The 24,866-nt window shown below is 44.3% G+C and overlaps 1 long non-coding RNA gene across 1 annotated transcript; it reads left to right on the top strand.

Annotated features, from left to right (window-relative positions):
* Positions 1 to 3,382: 3,382 nt before the first annotated feature.
* On the top strand, positions 3,383 to 23,481 carry LOC136384584 (uncharacterized). Its single transcript, XR_010747619.1, has 3 exons — positions 3,383 to 3,429; positions 19,793 to 20,654; positions 22,776 to 23,481. It is a non-coding gene; the product is annotated as an uncharacterized lncRNA (long non-coding RNA).
* The last annotated feature ends 1,385 nt before the right edge of the window (positions 23,482 to 24,866 follow it).

Raw genomic sequence — 24,866 nt, 5'->3', positions numbered from 1 at the left:
AATGTTGAACTCCTCTGCTGGTACCAGTCTGTGTGACTGTTGCATTTCTCACTGTAAAGCCTAACGTTATCATTAGAGTGTGTGAGCTAAATGGAAAAATACTGGAAGGACAGGAAGGAATGGAAGAGGGGAAAATAGAAAGAAAAATACTACTGTCCTTCAAGACTCATCTCACCTGACCAGGCAGTTGCGCAGTGGATAGAGCATCAGACTGGGATGCTGAGGACCCAGGTTCAAGACCCCGAGGTCGCCAGCTTGAGCGCAGGCTCATCTGATTTGAGCAAAAGCTCATCAGCTTGGATCTAAGGTCACTGGCTCAAGCAAGGGGTTACTCGGTCTGCTGAAGGCCTGTGGTCAAGGCATATATGAGAAAGCAATCAATGAACAACTAAGGTGTCGCAATGCGCAATGAAAAACTAATGATTGATGCTTCTCATCTCTCCGTTCCTGTCTGTCTGTCCCTGTCTACTCCTCTCTCTGACTCTCTCTCTCTGTCTCTAGAAGAAGAAAGAAAGGGAAAAAAAAGACTCATCTCAAATGTCTCCTCCATGAAGTATTCAGAAACATAGTCTAATAACATTTTAACACTGAAAGCAACCTAAGAATTCATCAGAAGTAATCGTGTCAATTCATTCTTATCTCCAGTCAGATGTCTGAGTAGCGGGCACTATGACACTTGGCTCCCTACCTCCTGAAGGTAAGTAACCCTGACGAAGCAGAGGCCCAGGGCAGACTGGGGCCATGGATGTGTAGCTGGTGCTGAAAAAGGTCCTGTGCTCTGCTCTCCCCATCATGAAATTCTTCATTTTTGAACAAAAGGCCTCGCATTTCCATTTTACACTGGACCCTGTAAGTTCTGTGGGGCTGTCCTGGGAGGAGGACCACCAAGGCTATATTGGTGTGTCTGCGACTGAGCCTGTAGCAATGCTCAGGGCTACCCACCGTCCGTCCCAACCGCTCTCTGATATCACACAGTCTCATTGCTGGGCTGGTCCCCTAGGGAAACGTGAGCACTCCTGCTTTCAAGCCCTACGAGCACTTCATTTATTCCTTTCTCATGGGATTTCCCATATTTGGCAGGAATTGAGTAGATGTGTATAGTCTTATTCCTCATCTTTTTTCCCTACCAGACTGTAAATTCCATAAGGTCCTGGCTTGTGTCTGCTCATCTCAAACAGTGTTTAGTAGTGTGCTTCACACACTGTTAAAAATCTGCTTCAATTTAATTTAATCTTATTAGTAAATCCTTATTTTCTCTTCATGTGCATCAGATTATTCCCAGCAGTCCTTCTGCTGTTGGAGATAAATAAAAATACCAGGCAGGAGAGTCAAGCACACAGACCAGGATCATAAACAGGAAGGAGGAAGCTTCCCACAAGTGGGCCATGACTGTGAGGAATTAGAAGAGGGGGCAGGAGAAAAAACAAATCTATACTCTTGAGCTGTGTAGGTTACTGCGGGCACAGACCTAATTAGAACATCATGGAATGTCAGATCCAAGAATTCTATGTTCTTTGGAGGTCAATGCTGAGGATACTGGGTGAGATGGGTGAAAGTTGGTCAGAAATCTATGGTGCCAGGTAGAAATGAGAGGGGTTATGGGGATCACTGGGCTTGGGAAGCAGAGCCAAGATGAGCATAAATCAATAACCCCAAAAGTCTAGTCAAGGGCCTCTGTTTATCAACCTAAAAATACTTGCTGACCTGTGGTGGCACAGTGGATAAAGCATCAACCTAGAATCCTGAGTTTGCTGGTTCAAAACCCTGGACTTGCCTGGTCAAGCCACATATGAGAAGTAACTGTGAGTTGATGCTTCCTGCTCCTCCTCATCCCCTTCTCTCTCACTTTTCTCTCTCTAAAATCAATAAATAAAATCTTAAAAAAAGAAAAAACAGACTTGCTTCAACATGTCCTTTATTGTTGGTTGGATAAAAATGTGTGCATAGGCCCTGGCTGGTGGCTAAGTGGCTAGAGCGTCGACCCAGAGTGTGGACGTCCCAGGTTCAATTCTCAATCAGGGCACATAGGAGAAGCAACCATCTGCCTCTCCCCTCTCCTCTCCCCCTTCTTTCCCTCTTCCTCTCCTGCAGCCAGTGACTCAATTTGTTCAAGGCAGCTCAGTTAGAGTGCATCAGCCTCAGGTGCTAAAAATAGCTTGGTACTCAAGCACCAGCCCCAGATGGGGATGCTGGATAGATCCCAGTCAGACTGCTTGCAGGAGTCTGCCTCATGATCTCCCTTCCTCTCACCTAAAAAAAAAAAATTAAAAATAAATATATAGTGGAATCCCAATTCTATACAATTGCATTGTAAATTGCACTGTATTTCACCAAGTATGTAAGGCTTGACTTTGACATTGTTTTACATTTGACATTGCTGTTAGTCAAAATAAGACTTTAAAGTATTGACCTGAGGCCCTGGCCAGTTGGCTCAGTGGTAGAGCGTCGGCCTGGCGTGCGGAAGTCCCGGGTTCGACTCCTGGCCAGGGCACACAGGAGAAGCGCCCATCTGCTTCTCCACCCCTACCCCTCTCCTTCCTCTCTGTCTCTCTCTTCCCTCCCACAGCCGAGGCTCCATTGGAGCAAAGATGGCCCGGGCACTGGGGATGGCTCCTTGGCCTCTGCCCCAGGCGCTAGAGTGGCTCTGGTCGCGACAGAGTGACGCCCCGGAGGGGCAGAGCATCGCCCCCTGGTGGGCGTGCCGGGTGGATCCCGGTCGGGCACATGCGGGAGTCTGTCTCTCCCCCTTTCCAGCTTCAGAAAAATACCAAAGGAAAAAAAAAAAAAAGTATTGACCTGAGTAGACCTATGAGAGAAATAAGAAATACAGGACATACTTCTGTCCACTTCTACTGGATCAATAGAATGGCCTGCCCTAGGTCAGGGATTTGGGAGAGGTACAAGAGGAGGGGGCCAGCTGAAGGCAGCGGCTGGGCAGGGGACTCATCAATTGCAATATGCTGAGTTTACTTTAGAAGGCTTACTACTCGGAAGAAATTTTGTTAACGAAATGTGTATCTGAAAAAATTATTTTTTAGGGTTAGTGATAAAAAAACAACAAGAAGGAATAAGCAGAAAAAAAGAGGAAAAAGAAGGTGGCAAGAGAAAAAGAGAGATCATTAAATGGCCTGAAGAAAAAAAAAATACAAGTTCAGAAATGGGGCAACTAGCCTCACTAAACGAATGTAACCTTAACAAGGTTTTAAAAAATCAACAACAATGGTGTTAAGGGAATAACTGACATTCTGGAAGCTGCTGGGAGCTTGTCAGAGGTGATTGGAAGAGTTCACTGAGGAAACTCATTACACAGGCCAAATTGAGTCACATGGGTGCCCTGGGACGGTTAATAACAGTTTGTCAGCATTTACCAAGAGGAGATGCCGAGCGCAGTGCAGGGAAAGGGCAGAAGGGAACAGGAGAGCCTAGCAGGTAACAGCCCCTTCTCTATTACCTCTGGAGGTCTGTCCTGCCCCCAACTTGCTTGCCCTGTCTCCTAAACCCACCTCCTAAACCTCGCTTACCTTGACCCACTTCCATGAATGGCAATGAGTGACCATCCCTAGTCACTGCCATGCTCCTCGGGATCTTACTGCCTGCTTCCCCAGCTGGCTGAGCCAAGCGATTCATCCATACACACATGGCTCCCTGCGAGACAAGGCCTGGGAAAGTTCTATTTCCAGGGTGTTGGAGCCCTCTTAAAACTGGTGATCTAACCAGTACGTGCACAGCCTACCTGTTCATCTGGCTCTGTCTGTAAGGAGATAAACTGAAAGAATCATGTCTTACCACCAAGGGAGTGAGGGCGAGAGGACTTGGCACAAGAGACAAGCGCACAGGGATTCCTATCTCCTCCCTTAGGCCGAAAGAACTGAGGACTTTTTCATTTGACCCTGATTGGAAATAGAGCAGAACCAGGCAACATGCTGGAACCAGGTTCTCATCATCTACTGCCGCCCAGCTTACCACCTCCAAAGAAGGAGGATTATTCATGGTGAACCCTCCAACAGGAGGAAAATAAGGACCCCTCAGGGGTCAGTGGAAGCCCCTTTGTTCAACTCACGGTGACCCTTGGACAAGGAAGGCTCCATGTGTTAAATAATTTGATGCTACTAGTTGGTATTCAAACCATAGGTTGCCCACTCTTTGGTTCCAGAGTGAGTACACTATACCTAGAGTAGGGCCTCAAATAACCAGATGGTTCATTAGGGTGGGAGCAAGCCAGCCAGGTAGCCCTGGGCTTGTGGGGAGACAAATCATTCAATTAAGCAGCTTCATGTGCCTGCTCTGTTCCAGGTCCTCTACTCAATGCTAGAGAATCAGAGACTAAAGACAGGACCTTGCCTGACCAGGCAGTGGCACAGTGAATAGAGCATCGATGTGAAGGACGCAGGTTCGAAACCCCAAGGTCGCCAGCTTGAGCGTGGGCTCATCTGGTTTGAGCAAGGCTCACTAGCTTGAGCCCAAGGTTGTTGGCTTAAGCAAGGGGTCACTTGGTCTGCTGTAGCCCCCCAGGTCAAGGCACATATGAGAATTTAATCAATGAACAACTAAGGAGCCACAATGAAGAATTGATGCTTCTCATCTCTCTGTTCCTGTCTGTCCCTATCTGTCCCTCTCTGTCCCTCTCTGTCCCTCTCTGTCACACACGCACAAAAAAAGACAGGACCTTATCCTCATGATGCTCACAATCTAGTGGGAAAACCCAATAAATATATAGGAAATGACAAGTCAGTGGGATAGATACACTGTTTTTTAAAAATTGAGATATAATTCACACACCAGAATATTCACTCTTTTAAAGGGTCCAGTCCAGAGGTTTTTAGTATATAAGGTTGTACAACCATCATGAGAAACTAATTCCAGAACATTTTCATGACCATAAAAAGATACTTATTAGCAGTTAGCCACCATTTTCCCTCTCCCAGTGCCTGGCAATTACTAATATACTCTCTGTCTCTATAGATTTGCCTATTTTGGGCATCTCGTATCAATGGAATCATACCATATATGGCCTTTTATGTTCTTTTACTTAGGATACTGCATTCCAGGTTCATCCTTGCTATCGTATGTATCAGTGTTTTGTTCCTTTCCATGACTAATATTCCACTGTACATATTACTACAGTTTGTTTATCCCTTCATCAGTTGATAGACATTTGGAGCATTTGGAGTATTTCTCCTTTTTGGTTATTATGAATAATGCTGCTATGAACATTCATGTACAAATTTTTTATGTGGACATATGTTTTCAATTATTTTGGGTATATAACCTAATAGTGGACTTGTTAAGTCATATGGTATGTGTAATTCTAAGTTTAACTTTTTCAAATTTTATTGGTTGATTGATTTGAGAGAGAGAGAAAGAGAAAAACACTAATTTGTTGTTCCACTTATTTATGCATTCATTGGTTGATTCTTGTATGTGCCCTAACTGGGGATCGAACCCGCAACTTTGGCATATTGGGATGATGGTCTAACCAACTGAAATACTGAGCCAGGAATAAATTTAACCTTTTGAGGAACTGCCAGACTAGCTTAAGTTTCTATTATTTTAAACTGCAAAGGCCAATACGCCTTGCTGAATGAAAAGCATAGGCACCTGGGCAGGCGGTGGTGCAGTGAATAGAGCATTGGTCTGGGATGCTGAGGACCCAGGTTCAAAACTCCAAGGTCGCTGGCTTGAGTGTGGGCTCACCAGCTTGAGCACAGGGTTACCGGTTTGATCATAGGATCATAGACATTACCCTATGGTCGCTGGCTTGAGCCCAAAGGTTGCTGGCTCAGCTGGAGCCCCCCCCCCCCCTAGTCAAGGCACATATGAGAAAACAATCCATGAACAACTAAGGTTCTGCAACTATAAATTGATGCTTCTCATCTGTCTCCCTTCCTGTCTCTCTGTCCCTCTCTCACTAAAAATAGAAGAAAAAAAGAAAAGCATGGACCACTTTGTTTATGTGTGTGTTATGACTTTATATATTTTTATGAAAACTTTCTGAGGATAAGTATACTACTACTCATTTTAGACAATTTTGAAAATACAAAAATGTTTAAAGGAAAAAATGAAAATCATCTGTATCCCTATTGCCTAAAGCGACCACTATTCCCACTTGACTTGCTTTTTTCCTTGTAATCTTTTTCTTTGTATACTTTTAAAAAGCAACGCCATAGTGTATGCCTAGTTTTACACTCTGCTTTTCTCTCTGATCATTATATTATAAGTCGTTCACCATTCACTGTTTTATAAACTCATCTTTATTTTATGTTTTCTTTTTTAAAATGTTATCTTTATTTTTCTTGCTTCTAAAGAGGGGAATAAGGTGACAGAGAGAGAGAGGTCTGAGGGAAAGAGGAAGAATATACCACGGAGAATACATGAGAGAGAAAGAAAAGAGAGCAGAAACGACCCTTGTTTGCTTTCTTGTACGTCTGTATTTTATCCCACCTGGTTGCAGAAGATTTAAGGCACTGTCATCTTTGTGGCTTTAGGACAGCTCTCCCGTCTCTTTTTCTGGTGGCCTGGTAGCGGTGGCTGCAGTGGCGGCTGTTGTTTCCGTGTGCCTGTGACCCTGAGGCTGAGCCAGAGGCAGCTTCTGCAGGCTGCAATCCAAGATGGCCAATTCGCAATCCTAGCAAAATCAATCTATTGGAAACTACTGAGGCACGAATAGTTCACGCACTTTGAGGCGGATCTGCCAAATGAGATAAGCAGGGCTCAGTCAGCAGGGAGCTCAATGATGCAAAAATGCATTTCAATCTGGCATTATTTCCTCCTGGGATGCCCACGACATCACATTCTATTGTTTTGAAGCTTCTGTGGCAATTCCGGTCTAAGCTTTTGCAGGTCAGACCACGAGTTCCCTCACCCAGGGTTTCATGTGTCCAGGGTTGGTAAAAAACAAAACAAAACAAAAAAAACACAAAAAACCCGCCAAGATTTGGTGTTTATAACACAGAGGCCTGGGCAACTACCATGCATGAGAAGTAAGGACTTTCAGTTTTATAAGCAAACACTACCCTTTGTGTTTCTAAACCACCCTTGATAGCAGGTGGTATAATTAGCAAGGAACATAATAGTGAACCTTTCCAACATACCAAACCACAAAACTGTTAGGTCATTAATTCACATTTATAGCACATAAAATATAGTGATGTTTTTAAAGCCTGTCATTTTTTTGTGCCACTCACTTTATTTTCTCTTAAATATTGTACTAGTAAAATTTGCTCATTGTGAAACAATTAGAAATTATTGATAAGCAAAACATTTTTAAATCATCTCTATTAAATTTTATTTATATTTTTCCAAATTTCTCTCCATGCAGGATTTTTTTTTAAATAAGACCATTAAATACATGCTGTTCTATAACCTATTTTTTAAAATTATAATATATTGTACCTGTTAATTTTAAACAGGCCTTTTCCACAGTGTCATGATGTTGCCTAGGAGGGTCATGTGTCCACTGTTGATTTGGAAGGCCACTTGGTCCTTGGGAGGCCTGACTGTAATGATTGGGGTGAAGGAAGTAGGAAAGGGACTAGAACACAAAGTCTGATCCTAGATAGGCCTGGCTAGTCAGCTAGCCCCAAGGCAACCGGTCCAGGGGTCCCCAAACTTTTTACACAGGGGGCCAGTTCACTGTCCCTCAGACCGTTGGAGGGCCGCCACATACAGTGCTCCTCTCACTGACCACCAGTGAAAGAGGTGCCCCTTTCCGGAAGTGCGGCGGGAGCTGTATAAATGGTTTCAGGGGGCCACATGCGGCCCGCGGGCCATAGTTTGGGGATGCCTGCAACAGCCCAATTTCCCCTGGAGGGTCAGCCTAGCCCTGAGTGGCTAGAAAAGCAAGGGCACAGGCTAAGACCCAGGCCCGGTCTGACCAAGGGGGCTCACAGTGAGGCCGTTCCAGGGTCCTGGAGAACCTGTGGCTAATCTAAAGGAGTTGACTCCTCAAGAGCAAGGAATGGATCAATTTGTACCAGGTCTGGTTCTCACCAATGTGGAGATTCAGTGAGAATTTGTTAAAGAAAGGAGTAATGGTTCTGCTCCTTCCCAACTGTGCTTCTAGTCTTAGGTTAGATATTATCTCCTCTGGAGAACAGACAGAAAAGGGAACAGCAGTCCAGACTAAGAGAACAGCCTAAGGATCGTCATATAGTCAAGTGCCAGATATGTGAGAAGAGACCAGAGGGTTTAGAAAAGTGACTGCTATTTTAGGCATAAACTACATTTAGGACAGAGGCAGTGACCTTGAATGCTAAGCTCATGATATGAATTTTATCTGGTAGCCAGTGAGGAGTCAACAAAGGGTTTTAAACGGGGTGGGGGGGTGGTACGATGGAGGTGACATGTAAGGATAGCCCATCTGGTGGCAGCAGCAGAATGAATTGCGGATGACAAAGGTCGGAGGCAAAACAACCAGTGGAGAGTGCACTGCAGGAGTCCTGGTGTGAGGAAGTGAGGGCTGGGACTGGGGAGGTGACCACGGGGAATGGACAGAGACATTTCATTGATCTGCTTATTCATTCATTTGATAAATATTCATTAATCACTGAGAGCCAGGAACTGTGCTAGATCTGGGCACCAAACTCATAAAGGAAGATGTGACAAGATTTGCCTTCTGTTGGGATACAAGCAGTGGTTGGATTCAAATCACTTAACAATGGTTCTCTGCCCAATGACCGTTTTAAGTATAAAAAACAATATACCACCTGACCAGGCAGTGGCGCAGTGGATAGAGCGTCAGACTGGGATGCAGAGGACCCAGGTTCAAGACCCCAAGGTCACCAGCTTGAGAGCAGGCTCATCTGGTTTGAGCAAAAGCCCACCAGCTTCAACCCAAGGTTGCTGGCTCGAGCAAGGGGTTACTCGGCCTGCTGAAGACCCGCGGTCAAGGCACATATGAGAAAGCAATCAATGAAAACTAAGGTGTTGCAACGTGTGATGAAAAACTAATGATTGATGCTTATCTCTCTGTTCCTGTCTGTCTGTCCCTGTCTATCCCTCTCTCTGACTCTCTCTCTGTCTCTGTAAAAAAAAAAAAAAAAAGGCCCTGGCCGGTTGGCTCAGCGGTAGAGCGTCAGCCTGGCGTGCAGGGGACCCGGGTTCGATTCCCGGCCAGGGCACATAGGAGAAGCACCCATTTGCTTCTCCACCCCCCCTCCTTCCTCTCTGTCTCTCTCTTCCCCTCCAGCAGCCAAGGCTCCATTGGAGCAAAGATAGCCCAGGCGCTGGGGATGGCTCCTTGGCCTCTGCCCCAGGCGCTAGAGTGGCTCTGGTCACGGCAGAGCAATGCCCCGGAGGGGCAGAGCATCGCCCCCTGGTGGGCAGAGCATCGCCCCTGGTGGGCATGCCGGGTGGATCCCGGTCGGGCGCATGCGGGAGTCTGACTGTCTCTCCCCGCTTCCAGCTTCAGAAAAATACAAAAAAATAAATAAATAATAAAAAAAACAATATACCAAAGGGTAGTTTATTATTTCATGCATTTAATACTTAAATAAGAAAAATAAAAGAGGTACACAAAACTAGATGTTATAAGAGTTTTAAAATATTAATGAAAAAATATTAAATAATATCTGACAGAAAACAATAAAACTGTTAAGATATTTCCATATTGCTTCTTTTTTTTAAATTTTTTTGTATTTTTCTGAAGTTGGAAACAGGGAGGCAGTCAGACAGACTCCCTCATGCGTCCGACCGGGATCCACCCAGCACACCCATCTGGGGCATTGCTCTGTTGTGACCAGATCCATTCTAGCACCTGAGGCAGAGGCCACAGAGCCATCCTCAGCGCCCGGGCCAACTTTGCTCCAATGGAGCCTTGGCTGCGGGAGGGGAAGAGAGAGACAGAGAGGAAGGAGAGGGGGAGGGGTGGAGAAGCAGATGGGCGCTTCTCCTGTGTGCCCTGGCCGGGAATCGAACCCGGGACTCCTGCACACCAGGCCGACGCTCTACCACTGAGCCAACCAGCCAGAGCCTCCATATTGCTTCTTGATTGGCGTCCTCACTTGTAATTTTTTTCAGCTATGGACGGAATGAACATTACTATGGGTGCTTAGAATAAGCTGTTGCACAGATAAACATCAAAAAAGATAAGGTGACCAATCGTCCTCCTTTAGGGAGGACAGTCCTTCTTTTGTAAGTTCCGTCCTCCCTCGAAAAGTGTCCTCCTACATGCCCTTCTTTTTGATATTGGAAAACTAATCTGTAAATATCCATATTTGATCAATGCAGAGTTGATCCATTGCATATGATGTGACATATTTGTATCTAAATGAGTACTTTTTTCTTACAATTATTATTAAAAATTAATAGGCACGTAAGGATAATTACAATATAAAATATTTAAAGGTTTTTATTATGCATTTATCGTATTATAGTATATTTTTGTTGCAATGAATAAAATGTTTCTTTTATTTATGATATTGTTTTCTTCCATTTATTTTTGCCCTCCTTTTCATTGTAAAAAATCCGGTCACCTTAAAAAAGAGTAAGGAATGTAAATTTGTGATTTCCACATTGGGCGGCTGCCCAGGCGCCCACCTTAGAAAGAATCCTGATTATAAGTGCCACTTTAACAACTGGTTTAGTCAAACTCAACAAAAAATTAGGTATCAGTGCTGCCGAACTGGTGCGAACCAGCTGACTCCCACCACTCGATACAAGGTCCTAAACAGAGGTGATCAAAGATGACCTAATCTGATGTTACTGTAGAACCAGCAGATGGAATGATCTAGCAGGCAGGTGGAAATGTCGGACTTGAGCTGGAGAGGAAAGTTAAGAGAGAAAAACAGATTTCTGCAAGGAAAAGGGCTTCAAATCTACAGGTGTACTATGACTTAGGAAGGTCCGAGCCAGCCTGACTGAGCTCAGAGCAGCGAAAGAAAAATAAAAGTCTGGTACCAAGCTGCTGCCTCTTTCCCATGATTCCTGACTCGATGGCCCCATCACACACACTGAGATGACTTTTCAGAAGCTGCTTATTCAAAGCCTCCAATCTGACTCCTGTTTCACTTCTAGTTTGGGTACTGCTCTTCACTGTCTCAGCTAGGAAAGGGTGCACTGCAGCCAGATGGTAAACTGTGAACAGAAATAAACTCTCTTCACATGTAGCAAGTATATTTATATCCAATCCTATAATATCACTGCGGGCATAATTATAGCCAATCCCGTAATTGCGTTGCGGGTATCAGGCATCAAAAACCAGCAACCAGCTGCTGCCCCTGTGAGATGGCTGGCTACACAGGGCAGGACTGTGCACAAGCTTATCTAGGGGCTCTTCCAACAGAGGCAGGGAGGGTGGTAATGATTTTGCAGGATACACAGCTCAAACTCCTGTTTTCAGCCATATTGCATGCTGTTTGCCTTATTTTTAATTTTTTTAATTTAGACAATTTTAACAGGGTGACATTGATCAATTAGAGTACACAGATTCAGAGAAAACATCTCCAGATCATTTTGACATTTGATTATGTTGTATACCCATCACCCAAAGTCAAACCATCCTCCTTCACCCTTCATTTGGTTTTCTTTATGCCCCTCCCTCCCCCACCCCCTTCCTCTCCTCCCTCCCACCCTGTAACCTCCACACTCTTGTTCATGTCCATGAGTCTCAATTTTGTGTCCCACCTATGTATGGAATCATACAGTTCTTAGTTTTTTCTGATTTACTTATTTCACTGAGTATAATGTTATCAAGGTCCATCCATGTTGTCATAAATGATCCTATGTCATTTCTTATGGCTGAGTAGTATTCCACTGTATATATGTACCACTTCTTCTTTATCCAGTCATCTATTGAAGGGCTTTGTGGTTGTTTCCATGTCTTGGCCACTGTGAACAATGCTGCAATGAACACGGGGCTGCATGTGTCTTTACGTACCAATGTTTTTGAGTTTTGGGGGTATATACCCAGTAGAGGGATTGCTGGGTCATATGGTAGTTCTATTCTTAATTTTTTGAGGAACCACCATACTTTCTTCCATAGTGGTTGTACTACTTTACATTCCCACCAACAGTAAATGAAGGTTCCTTTTTCTCCAGTCTCTCCAACACTTGTTATAACCTGTCTTGTTGATAATAGCTAATCTAACAGGTGTGAGGTGGTATCTCATTGTAGTTTTGATTTGCATTTCTCTAATAGCTAGTGAAGATGAGCATCTTTTCATATATCTGTTGGCCATTTGTATTTCTTCCTGGGAGAAGTGTCTGTTCATATCCTCTTCCCATTTTTTTTTTTTGGATTGTTGCTTGTTTGTTGTTGAGTTTTATGAGTTCTTTGTATATTTTGAATATTAGGCCCTTATATGTGCTGTTGTTTGAAAATATCATCTCCCATTTAGTTAGCTGTTTGTTTTGTTGTCAGCTTCCTTTGCTGAGCAAAAGCTTCTTAGTCTGATGTAGTCCATTCATTTATCTTTGCCTTCAGTTCCCTTGCCTTTGGAGTCAAATTCATAAAATGCTCTTTATGGCCAAGGTCCATGAATTTAGTACCTATGTTTTCTCCTATGTAATTTATTATTTCAGGTCTTATATTTATGTCTTTGATCCATTTTGAATTAATTTTAGTACAAAGGGACAAACTGTAGTCGAGTTTCATTCTTTTGCATGTGGCTCTCCAGTTTTCCCAGCACCATTTATTGAAGAGGCTTTCTTTTCTCCATTGTGTGTTGTTGGCCCCTTTATCAAAGAGTATTTGACCATATATATGTAATTTTATTTCTGGGCTCTCTATTCTGTTCCATTGGTCTGAGTGTCTATTTTTCTACCAATACCATGCTGTTTTGATTATCATTAGCCTTATTAAATAATTATAAAATCAATATTTATTCACTGTGCAAAGTTTAGGAAATAAGGAAAATTATCCATGATCCTACAATCCAAAAATAGTATTGTTAGAGAATATTATGCTAAGTGAAAAAAGCCAGACAAAAGACAAATACCATATGATTTCACTTATATGTGGAATAAAAAAATAAATAAAGCCTGACCAGGCGGTGGCATAGTGGATAGAGTGTTGGACTGGGATGCGGAATACCCAGGTTCGAGACCCCGAGGTCGCCAACTTGAGTGCAGGCTCATCTGGTTTGAGCAAAAAGCTCACCAGCTTGGATCCAAGGTCACTGGCTCGAGCAAGGGGTTACTCGGTCTGCTGAAGGCCCGAGGTCAAGGCACATATGGAAAAGCAATCAATGAACAACTAAGGTGTCGCAACAAAAAACTGATGATTGATGCTTCTCATCTCTCTCCGTTTCTGTCTGTCCCTATCTATCCCTCTCTCTGACTTTCTCTCTGTCTCTGCATAAAAAAAATAAAAATAAATAAGTAAATAAATAAATAAGCAAACCAACAAAACAGAAACAAACTCCTAGATGGAGGGGACAAATTGATGGTTGCCTGATGGGAGGGAAGGTGGGGAATGAATAAAAAAAAAGGTGAAGGAGGCCCTGGCTGGTTGGCTCAGTGGTAGAGCATTGGCCTGGCGTGCAGAAGTCCAGGGTTCAATTCCCGGCCAGGGCACACAGGAGAAGCGCCCATCTGCTTCTCCACCCCTCCCCCTCTCCTTCCTCTCTGTCTCTCTCTTCCCCTCCCGCAGCCGAGGCTCCATTGGAGCAAAGATGGCCCGGGTGCTGGGGATGGCTCCTTGGCCTCTGCTCCAGGCGCTAGAGTGGCTCTGGTTGCAACAGAGCGACGCCCCGGAGGGGCAGAGCATCGCCCCCTGGTGGGCATGCCCGGTGGATCCCGGTTGGGCGCACGCGGGAGTCTGTCTGACTGTCTCTCCCCGTTTCCAGCTTCAGAAAAATACAAAAAAAAATAAAATAAAAATAAATAAATAAATAAATATAGTCACAGGGCTGCTCTGTCTGTGGAATAGCCACTCTGGGTCTCTCTGCTCCACTAATAAACTCTCTCTCACCTCAAACTCTAAGAAAAAAAAATCACAATAAAAAAATCACAGGGATGTAAAGTACAGCATAGGGAATATAGTCAATGATGTTGTAATAACTATGTATGGTACTAGACTTATCAGGGTGATCACTTTGGAAGTTATACAAATGTCTGATCACTACATAACTTTTTTGTATTTGTTATTGCAGTATTTTGTGTATGTATATATATTATACATAGACACATACATATATTGTTTTTGTCATATTGTAAATAATATTTTATGTCTTGTTTTCCTCATTTACTATTAGGAGTACTTTCTTATATCATAAAGATCTACTCTAAAATATTAGTTTAAAACTTTCTATTGTGGTATATGTGAATGATGGAATCCTATACAGCATTTAAAATGAATAATCCAGAGCTTCAATGTATCAAGAAAAAATAATTCTTAATATAAAATTAATTTTAAAAAAGGTAACTTGGATGCCTGACCTGTGGTGGTGCGGTGGATAGAGCATCAACCTGGAATGCTGAGGTTGCTGGTTTGAAATCCTGGGCTTGCCCGGTCAAGGCACATAGGAGAAGCAATTGCTATGAATTGATGCTTCCTGCTCCTTCCCCCTCCCCTCTCCTCTCTCTCTCTCTCTCCTCTCTTTAAAGTCAATAAATAAAATGTTTTTTTTTTAAAAATGGTAATCAAAAATATAATTCTATTTTTTTTTATTTATTCATTTTTATTAGAGAGGAGAGAGGCGAGAAACAGAGAGAGAGAGAGGAAAGAGAGAGAGAAGGGGGAGGAGCAGGAAGCATCAACTCCCATATGTGCCTTGACCAGGCAAGCCCAGGGTTTCGAACTGGTGACCTCAGCATTTCCAGGTTGATGCTCCATCCACTGCGCCACCACAGGTCAGGCAATATAATTCTATTTTTGAGAAGTAAAAGATCAAAAACAGTATGACAGACTGTTAATATCATCAGATATGTAAAAAGTACTGTATAGACAAGTGGATAGGAGGAATGTTCCTGGGGAGGGAGCAAAGAGGTTAAAATTAAGGAGGGTGTAAAGAGACTTGGTTTCTATATTTTGTTAGGTTTGTCTTTTGGGTTATTTTTTGACAGAGAGAGAGAGAGACAGATAGGGACAGACAGGCAGGAAGGGAGAGAGGTGAGAAGCATCAATTCTTCATTGTAGCTCCTTGGTTGTTCATTGATTGCTTTTTCATAAGTGCCTTGACAGGGGTAGGGCGGATACAGCAGAGCGAGTGACCCCTTGCTCAAAACATCAACCTTGGGTTTCAAGCCAACAACCTTTGGACTCAAGCCAGTGACCATGGGGTCATGTCTGTGATCCCATGCTCAAGTCAGTGACCCCCCTGCTCAAGCTGGATGAGCCCGCACTCAAACTAGCGACCTCTGGGTTTTGAACCTGGGTCCTCTGTGTTCCTGTCTGATGCTCCATCTACTGTGCCACCACCTGGTCAGGCTATATTTTGTTAGTGTTTTAAAAAATTACCTAAAACAAATATGACAATATCTTAAGACAAACTTATGTGGTGAATCAATGTGTGTTCATTATAGTCTCTGTATTTTTCTGCATCTTTGAACTATAGAGTATCATTTTTTAATAAAATGGACTTTATTTTTAGAGCAGTTTTAGGTTTACAGAAAAGTTGAATAGAAAGTACAGGGAGTTCTCATATATCTTTTCACTATGCCCTCCATACATGTACAGACACACACACACACACAGTTTCCCGTTTCCCATAATTGCCTTAGTGTGGTACACTTATTATAACTGAGGTAATATGAATACATTATTATTAACTAAAGTCCATAATATCCATTAAAAGTCACTCTTTGTGTTGTATAATATATTGGCTTAGACAACTGTATAATGATATATATCCATCACTATGTAGTTTCGCTGCCCTAAAAACTACCTGTGCTCCACCCATTCACTCCTCACACCTCCTTCCCTCCACCCAAACCCCTGGCAATTGCTAATCTTTGTACTGTTTCTGTACTGTCTCCATAGCTTTTTTTTGTTTTTGTTTTTTTACAGTGACAGAGAGAGAGTCAGAGAGAGGGATAGATAGGGACAGACAGACAGGAACGGAGAGAGATGAGAAGCATCAATCATCAGTTTTTTGTTGCAACACCTTAGTTATTCATTGATTGCTTTCTCATATGTGCCTTGACCGTGGGGCTACAGCAGACCGAGTGACCCCTTGCTCGAGCCAACGACCTTGGGTCCAGACTGGTGAGCTTTGCTCAAATCAGATGAGCCCGCGCTCAAGCTGGCGACCTCGGGGTCTTGAACCTGGGTCCTCCGCGTCCCAGTCCGATGCTCTATCCACTGCACCACCACCCATTCAGGCTGTCTCCATAGTTTTGTCTTTGTGCAGAATGCCATACAGTCGGAATCATGTAGTATCTACCCTTTGTAGATAGACTTCTGAATAAATTATTTTTCAATCAACCATTTAATTAAGAAAACAAAAACCATCAGGAATTTTACTATTTTGATATAACCATTATCAATCATACATTCAAGGGTTTTTTTTCATGTAAATAGCATCACAGTGTGCAAAGTATTATGTTACCTTTTATTTTAACTTCACAAACATATTATGAAACCATTGTGATTCAAAAAAAATTTTTTTAAGGCCTTCAAGGATGCTTTGTGGCCTGATCTGTGGTGGCACAGTGGATAAAGCGTTGACTTGGAACACTGAGGTCCTTGGTTTGAAACCCTGGGCTTGCCTGGTCAAGGCACATGCAAAAAGTGACTATGAGTTGATACTTCCCTCTCCATCCACTTGCCTTTCTCTCTCACTATCCTTTCTCTAAAATTAATAAATAAGATCTTTAAATATATATAAAATACATAAAAAAGGAATCTTTTGTGATGTGGAATATTTTTTTTTTTGTATTTTTTTTTTCTGAAGTTGGAAATGAGGAGGCAGTCAGACAGACTCCCACATGCGCCCGACCGGGATCCAACTGGCACGCCCACCAGGGGGCGATGTTCTGCCCATCTGGGGCATTGCTCTGTTGTGACCAGAGCCATTCTAGCGCCTGAGGCAGAGGCCACAGAGCCATCCTCAGCACCCGGGCCAACTTTGCTCCAATGGAGCCTTGGCTGCGGGAGGGGAAGAGAGAGACAGAGAGGAAGGAGAGGGGGAGGGGTGGAGAAGCAGATGGGTGCCTCTCCTGTGTGCCCTGGCCGGGAATTGAACCCGGGACTCCTGCACGCCAGGCCGACGCTCAACCACTGAGCCAACCAGCCAGGGCCAGTGATGTGGAATATCTTATCAGTGAATTAACTAATAGTTAAATACTGTTGGACATTTAGGCTGTTTTCATCCATGGCAGGAATTATTTTCTGGCCTCTCTTAAATTTATAAAGGCCCTTGAAGTTGCCAGAGAATGGGGAACTTTCAGCCTTCTAGATATGTGTCATCTGGACAAGATGTTTGACATTAGCTGTGAGTTCCCTACAAAGACATTGTTTACCTACTTTCCTCCTCTTGTTGCCAAACACAGAGTCTAGCACACAGCAGATGTTTGGGAAGCTTGGATGCAATGGATCTCAAGTGCCCTAATCAGGTTACCTTGGGGTCCTCTCTAAGGAAATCCCTAAACCACAGAGGGAACTGACTTCTTCAAGAGCTGGACTGTTCACTAGGGATCCAAGAAACATATCAGGGAGCCCTGTTTTGCAGAGCAGAGCTAGACAGGCTCCATGAAGAAATGGGACTTTGGCATTGGGTGGGAACAGAGGGCACTGGGCCTGTCTGGAGAAAAAGTGAGAACCTGCCCACTGTCCTGGGGCTCAAGCCCACGAGGGACTAGAGTTTTGTGTAGACGAAGGAAGTGGTCAAGCTCCCTTGAGAACACTGTCTTTTCTTCCATCAGTTTAATCATACTGGTTGAAAACTTGGGCTCTGATGTGAGACTTCTGGTTCAAATCCCACCCACCTCAGCCACTCGCAGGCTATTTGACCTTGGGCCAGAGGCTAAGCCATGGTGGCTGCAGCCCCAAAGAGGAATACAAGAAAACCAGCTCAAAGAGTTGTTGTGAAGGTTAAATGAGATTATATATGTATGCATAGTATGAGGCAAAGTGCCTGGCACTTAGTAAGTACTCAGTAAATATTAGCAACGACAACAGGTGAGTATCTGTTCTTTGAAAAAGCAAGGTGAACAGTCAGCAAGAACATGAGCTAGCCAAGCCAAGAAAGTCAGCATGACTCTCACACCAACACTTTCCTCTGAGATAAAGGCCCTGCACATTTCACAACACCGGCTGTGGCCGAGAGTCAAGTGGGTGGGGAACTCTAGGGGCAGGAAATAGAAACACTCTACTTGGTAACTCCAAAAGAATATGGGCTGGTTTAATAACTTGAGCACACTGCCTGCCAGTCTGTGTATAATACATTCTCTTGTTTTTATGTTTATTGTCATGTGCAGCCATCTGTAGCTCCTGTCTTTTGTTTGGTTGTTAAATCCAGCCATTGCCGGTGGATCTTCAAATGGACACATGGCGTTTGATGTCACTTTGTTCTACCTCCCACTCAGTGAGGGGATTTTTTTTTTAATTTATTTTTATTTATTCATTTTTAGAGAGGAGAGACAAAGAGGGAGAGAGAGGAGAGAGAGAGACAGAGAGAGAGAAGGGGGGAGGAGCTGGAAGCATCAACTCCCATATGTGCCTTGACCAGGCAAGCCCAGGGTTTCGAACCGGTGACCTCAGCATTTCCAGGTCGACACTTTATCCACTGCGCCACCACAGGTCAGGCCGAGTGAGGGGATTTCTATCCATAATAGCCCTACATGTACTTGTCTAGTCTAGGAGACATGCTGGATTCCTCTCTTTCCTTCAGTCATTTCCAAGCAAACCTGGTTGATTCCATCTTCCAAACAGATGATTCCATCTTCCAAACAGATGTTAAATCTCTCCTCTTCCTGCTCCCGCCGTTGCCACCCTGCTTTATCCTCACCTGGCCCCTAGCTGGCCTCCTTCCTTCCAAACTTCCATCCACCAGTCTGTTCTTCCCCAGGAACCAGGGGACCTTTAAAAAATGTAAATCCGATCATTATTCTCTCCCTATCTTAGTTTGGAGTTCAAGGACCCTGAGACAAGGATTCATGAGCAACTGTTTTATTTTTTTAAATGCCCCCAGGAGAACCCTGTAAAGGAATGGGCAGGGGGTGGGGTGGCACAGGGAATCAGAAGTCACCAAGCGAGGAAGATGCCTGAACCTGGACTGCATCCAGACCTGTTCCTCAAAGGGCTGGGCTTTCATGCTCCCAGTCTACTAGCTGTTGGAATCCATGGGAGTCCGAAAGACCAGAGTAACAGGCTTTATTGAAAGGAAGAAAGGAACCCTGCCGGGTACTTCTCCTGGGGGATAAGAGCACCGGTTACAGACTAGGGGCGAGTTATATAGTGTTTGGGAGAGCCTGAGGGGATACTGAGGCAAAAGTCCTGGTATGTCCAGAGCCCCTCCTTGGGGCGGGTTGTCAACTTTTTGGAATTCCTCTGTCTCAGGGTCAATAGTCCAGTAAGGGTGAGGTCTGACAGATAAGCGGAACATCAAGAGGGCAGTTTGGAATTCACGTATCTATCACTAGCTGAGTCCTGGACCTAGGGGGTTAGGAGGAGCTCTGGTGGCCCAAGGGCTATCCTTGGAACAAAGTTACAGGAGTTGGTCCCTATAACGCCAGAGCCCAGAAGCTGGGGGACTGACCCACAGAAACCACAACAGGGACCCTTGGCGGGTCACCAGCCGGGTCTGCTCCAGTGTCCTCCCTTCTTTCCTACCTTATTTCCTTTATAACAACACATCGCGATTTCTGAACACTTTATATAATTATTTATTTGTTTGTCTGTTTTCCCCACCAGAAATGAAATCTCCCGGAGAGCGGTGAACACATTTGTCTTGTTGCCTTTTGGACCGCAGCACCTAGAATAGGGTTGACACACTGTGGGTTCTGTAAGAACGGATACATGGATACTGGAACCTTGGTTTGAACACCTTCAGCAGTGGAAGCTTGTACAGGTCATCCCACTTTCAGAAAGTCTTAACTGCAAATCCCACCCAAGGCTGAGCTGTAATCAGCTTCGGGCCACAACAACCAGTCTCCCTTTGGAATAACCCAGGAGATGATGACCTCTTCCAGGTCAGTCCCTCAAATATCCAATGTCCCCCCTTTCACTCCTCCCGACTAACCATCCCCAGATCCTCCCTCATTTGACACGGACTTTAGAGCCATTGGCATCCATAATTTCACTAGTCTGATAAAATTTTTTTTACCTACCCATATAATGAATGCATAGCGATCCCTCCCAAAGCACGCTGAATACACCCAATCTTGGAAGGTAAACTGGGTCAAGCCAGATAAGAATTTGGAGAAGTGAAAGCTGAAGATTATCAGCCAGGCTTCCAGAGTCAGCAGACTCAGGTTTAATCCCAGTTCCCTTTATTGATAAATGACTGATCTTAGGCAAAATACTTCATTTCTTTGTCAATAGAAGGGGAAAAGAATACGAGCACCTACATTAACAGAGTTGGTGTAAGGGTTAAATTAAATAAGACAAGAAATTTAAAGCACTGACAGTGCCTGGCTCATCGTGAAGGACTTGGAGTTTCCCCAGACTTCCCCTCTGACCGGACAGATCTCCACGTCCCCCAGTTACTTCTTCCCAGTCAATCTTCCTGCTCACGCAGCTCCATCGCAGACACCTCCACGCTCCTCCAGGCAGGGTAAGGCCTCCAGTTCCTGTAGCCAGATGTGTTCCTGGCAATGAGCCCTTCCCAGTTTCTCATCCTTACTGCTTCCGTCAGGATTCTGCTTGTCTAACTCTAACCTACTCCTGGCTACTCCTCCACAGATCTACCCTTTCTCCCTTTCTCTTTCATTTGTCCTTCTTGTTCACTTAATTCTTTCTTGTTTTTCTTTTTGTTTTTTCCCCTATATTTCATTATATCATGCAACTCTAACCAATAAAGTTATTTTTTTTTAATCTCTCTGTTGGGCAGATAAAATATGTTATGCTCACTTTGTTAAAGATGGCGCTGCCCACGTGGAGGCCGTCACCCAGGTGATATTAATGTGTGTTGGGGGCGGGCTGTGGGCAGGCAGGATCCTTGTAGCCTGGGGCTTGGTTTTGGGATTAAGCCTTTCCCACCCTTTTTGATGTGGGGTGGTACAATCCCATCATGCCCCAGATAAGTGACTTTGTATTAGAGACTTCCCTATTTTGTATATTGGATTAAAGGTGTGGATTTCTACACTATAAAATGGGGGCAGAACGGGAGCTTGCTCTCTTGGTTCCTGAGATTAATATTAGAGGAGAGAGCAGAAAGGAGAGCAGAGAAAGGCCACGTGGAGGAGGCCAGGAGAAGCAGCCAAGATGGTGGAGTGTTGAGTGAGAAGCCAGTTTGTGCAGAATTTGTGCAGGGAGAAGGAAGGAGATGGGGAACAAAGGTGCATAAGTCTGGTGAGCTAGAAACCTTTAATTCTAGGAAACTCGGATAAGTCAGTAGCTTTGTGAGCACTGAATGTGAGTGGGTTTTGGAGCCCAGTGTGTGTTTTTACTTGCCTGCCGGGTACAAGCTAGGATTAAAGATGATGGCCCACCAGTTTTTGGCTCCGTTGTTTCTTTACCGACTGTCCAAATCCAATGCGAACCTGCATGGGCCAGGCGGCTGTGATGGTGGCCTTGGATACTGGCTTTACTCTCTCCTCTTCTATTCTGCTTTCTACCTTGGCTGCAGATAGCTAAAAGGAAATGATCGACCTGGTAACACCAAAATGGGTAGATGCCACATAGGCATCTGAAGCTACAGGGCATTTCCATCTGCTCCTGGCCACAGATCAAGTAGCAAAAATCAAGGTTGGAAGGGGAGCCATCAGCAGTAAGGACAGAGGAGAAACAGGAAGCTCTCTTTCCCTCTCATCTATATGAATGCTCCTGTAAAGCCAGTATCCAGGGCCACCATCACAGCCATCTGGCCCATGCAGGTTCGCATTGGATTCGGACAGTCGGTAAAGAAACAACAGAGCCAAAAACTGATGGGCCATCATCTTTAATCCTAGCTTGCACCCAGCGGGCAAGTAAAAACACACACTGGGCTCCAAAACCCACTCACATTCAGTGCTCACAAAGCTACTGACTTATCCGAGTTTCCTAGAATCAAAGGTTTCTAGCTCACCAGACTTATTCACCTCTGTTCCCTAACTCTTTCCTTCTCCCTGCACAAACTCTGCACAAACTGGCCTCTCACTCAACACTCCGCCATCTTGGCTGCTTCTCCTGGCCTCCTCCACGTGGCCTCTCTCTGCTCTCTGCTCTCTAATGCTAATCTCAGAAACCAAGAGAGCAAGCTCCTGTTCTGCCCTCATTTTATAGTGTAGAAATCAAAACCTTTAATCCAGTATACAAAATAGAGAAGTCTCTAATACAAAGTCACTTATCTGAGGCATGATGGGATTGTACCACCCCACATCAAAAAGGGTGGGAAAGGCTTAGTCCTAAAACCAAGCCCCAGGCTACAAGGATCCTGCCTGCCCACAGCCCGCCCCCAACACACTTTAATATCACCTGGGTGACGGCTTCCATGTGGGCAGTGCCATCTTTAACAAAATGAGCATAATATATTTTATCTGCCCAACAGCTCCTCATTCCTTTTCTAGCCCACTATATTAGTACACTCAATTGATGGCTGTCTCTCTTGTTCTTGATTTTAATGGAAAGGCCTCTAATATTTTGCCATCAATTATGATTTTTTTTCTAGGTTTTGTGCTATACAGTCTTTATCTTTTATGTCTGGTTTGCAAGCTTACATAATATGTAGTTGTGGTTATTTGACTTGTATTTCTAGGTTGGAAGCAGAGCACTGAAAATCAGGGAAGCAGGATGGTAAGAAGATCGGCTTGCGAGGTATTCTGGGAATATCAGAAGGAAGAATCGAGGCCACGCGGGCACAGAGGGTGATGGAGCTTCCTGTCCTGAGGGGCGGTCATGATACTGATAGTTACTCCGCACGCTCTGCTCTTGCGATTCAAAGACTCCGCTGCGCCCTTGAGGGTAGCGATGCAAAATTTGGCTCTCGTTATAGTCCTTTCTCTTCTTTTATTAATTTAAATAAACAATTCTGGATTTTCAAGAAGTGTTTGGCGCTTCTTGAATTGGAGCAGATAACTGAAACTTCATCCCTTTTCACGTGAAAGCTCTTTGGAGGTGGATCTGACTCTGGTTTTCCATTGCAATCAGCTGCTGTGAAAGCCACTTGTTCTTGCTGTGGGCAGATCAAGCCTCTTTTTCTCCCAGATGGAAATTCAGGAAGGAAACCAAATAATTCCCAACAGAGACAAGAGTTGACCACAGTACCATCCAAAAGGGCTTTTAAAGATTTCGATCTTGCATGTGAGAACATTGGCAGCTGAGGTTGGTTCCTCGCTCTACATTGTCAGCGAGACAGAAGGCCTGGGAGGAGATGCGGTCTGCCATTTTGATGGGAAATTCTTTTCTGATGGAGACCTTGCAATGGAAACATTGCTGAGGTGCACTTTAACACTGGAAAATGTCTGTGAAAGTGTTTGTGGCAGGCATCCAAAAGAAAAAGTACTAAATACTCCTACATAGATATTTCTCAATAAATCAACCTGCTCATGCTGTGGAATTGGTGAAAGGAAGGGACATCCTGACATCAAAGTTACCCAGTGTGCCATCCATTGATTGTGACTCTACCCCTATTATACGGTGCTTGGGGGGGGGTTCTTTTTTACCATGATGGATGGGAAATTGGCCAACCTGCCCCTGGAGAACCAGGAGTCAACTGTGCGTCACTGGTTCACTTTACTTAGTTTCACTCTTAAGAAGGGTTGAGGAAAATAAGTGCTAAGCAACCTGTCAGAGGGGAAATTTAAACACACTGGTGATGTGTCAGACAGCTTTGGAATAGTCTCAGAGGTGGCAAGTAAATAAAATCTAGGAAGAAAAGTTGAAGGAACTGGCATAGCTCAGCCTTAAAAAGAGAAGATGACAGGTTTGCATAGTGACTATTTCTAGTACAGTAAACTAGATAACATACACACTCCAAAAACCCCTTCCACACTCACCTGATGGTGGTGAACTGGGAAAAAGCAGTGGGCTTAGCTTAGAAGAACAATGCTCCCAGTCCTACCTGTGCGCACAGGTAACCTTGGTGGTCTCCCCATCTGCCTCAGTTTCTACCCCCGTAAAATTCAAAAGTGGAATGTCTTGGGGCAGGGGTCCCCAAACTACGGCCCGCGGGCCACATGCGGCCCCTGAGGCCATTTATCCGGCCCCCACCGTACTTCCAGAAGGGGCACCTCTTTCATTGGTGGTCAGTGAGAGGAGCATAGTTCCCATTGAAATACTGGTCAGTTGGTTGATTTAAATATTGTATTTGTTCCCGTTTTGTTTTTTTTTACTTTAAAATAAGATCTGTGCAGTGTGCATAGGAATTTATTCATAGTTTTTTTTATAGTCTGGCCCTCCAATGGTCTGAGGGACAGTGAACTGGCCCCCTGTATAAAAAGTTTGGGGACCCCTGTCTTGGGGGTTTCCAGACAAGACTTCCTTTAAGGCTCACAAAAGAAGACATGTTTAGATGTTTCAGACCATTTCAAAGATATATTACTTTTAAATTATTACACAATAGACTTCTAATCAAGATGACAACATAGGTAAACTTGGTACTCGAATCCACCCACAACCACATCAGAATTACGTCGAAACTACAGAACAACCATCATTCAGAACCACCTGAAATCTAAAGAAACCACATGGAGACTGGTAGGGGTGGAGATGAAGAATGGGCAGATAAAAATTGGGAGGAATATCTCGGTTGTAGAGGTCTCCCCTGAGGAGCAAGGGGTCCCAGACCCTCACTGGAAACCCCCTCCCCCAACCCAGGGTTTCAGTGCCAGGAAGAGAAGTCCCCATG

The sequence above is a fragment of the Saccopteryx leptura genome, chromosome 13, assembly GCF_036850995.1.
Source record: "Saccopteryx leptura isolate mSacLep1 chromosome 13, mSacLep1_pri_phased_curated, whole genome shotgun sequence".
Lineage (NCBI taxonomy): Eukaryota > Metazoa > Chordata > Mammalia > Chiroptera > Emballonuridae > Saccopteryx > Saccopteryx leptura.
Note: the sequence above shows the minus strand (reverse complement) of the source record. Positions and strands in the feature narration are given on the sequence as shown.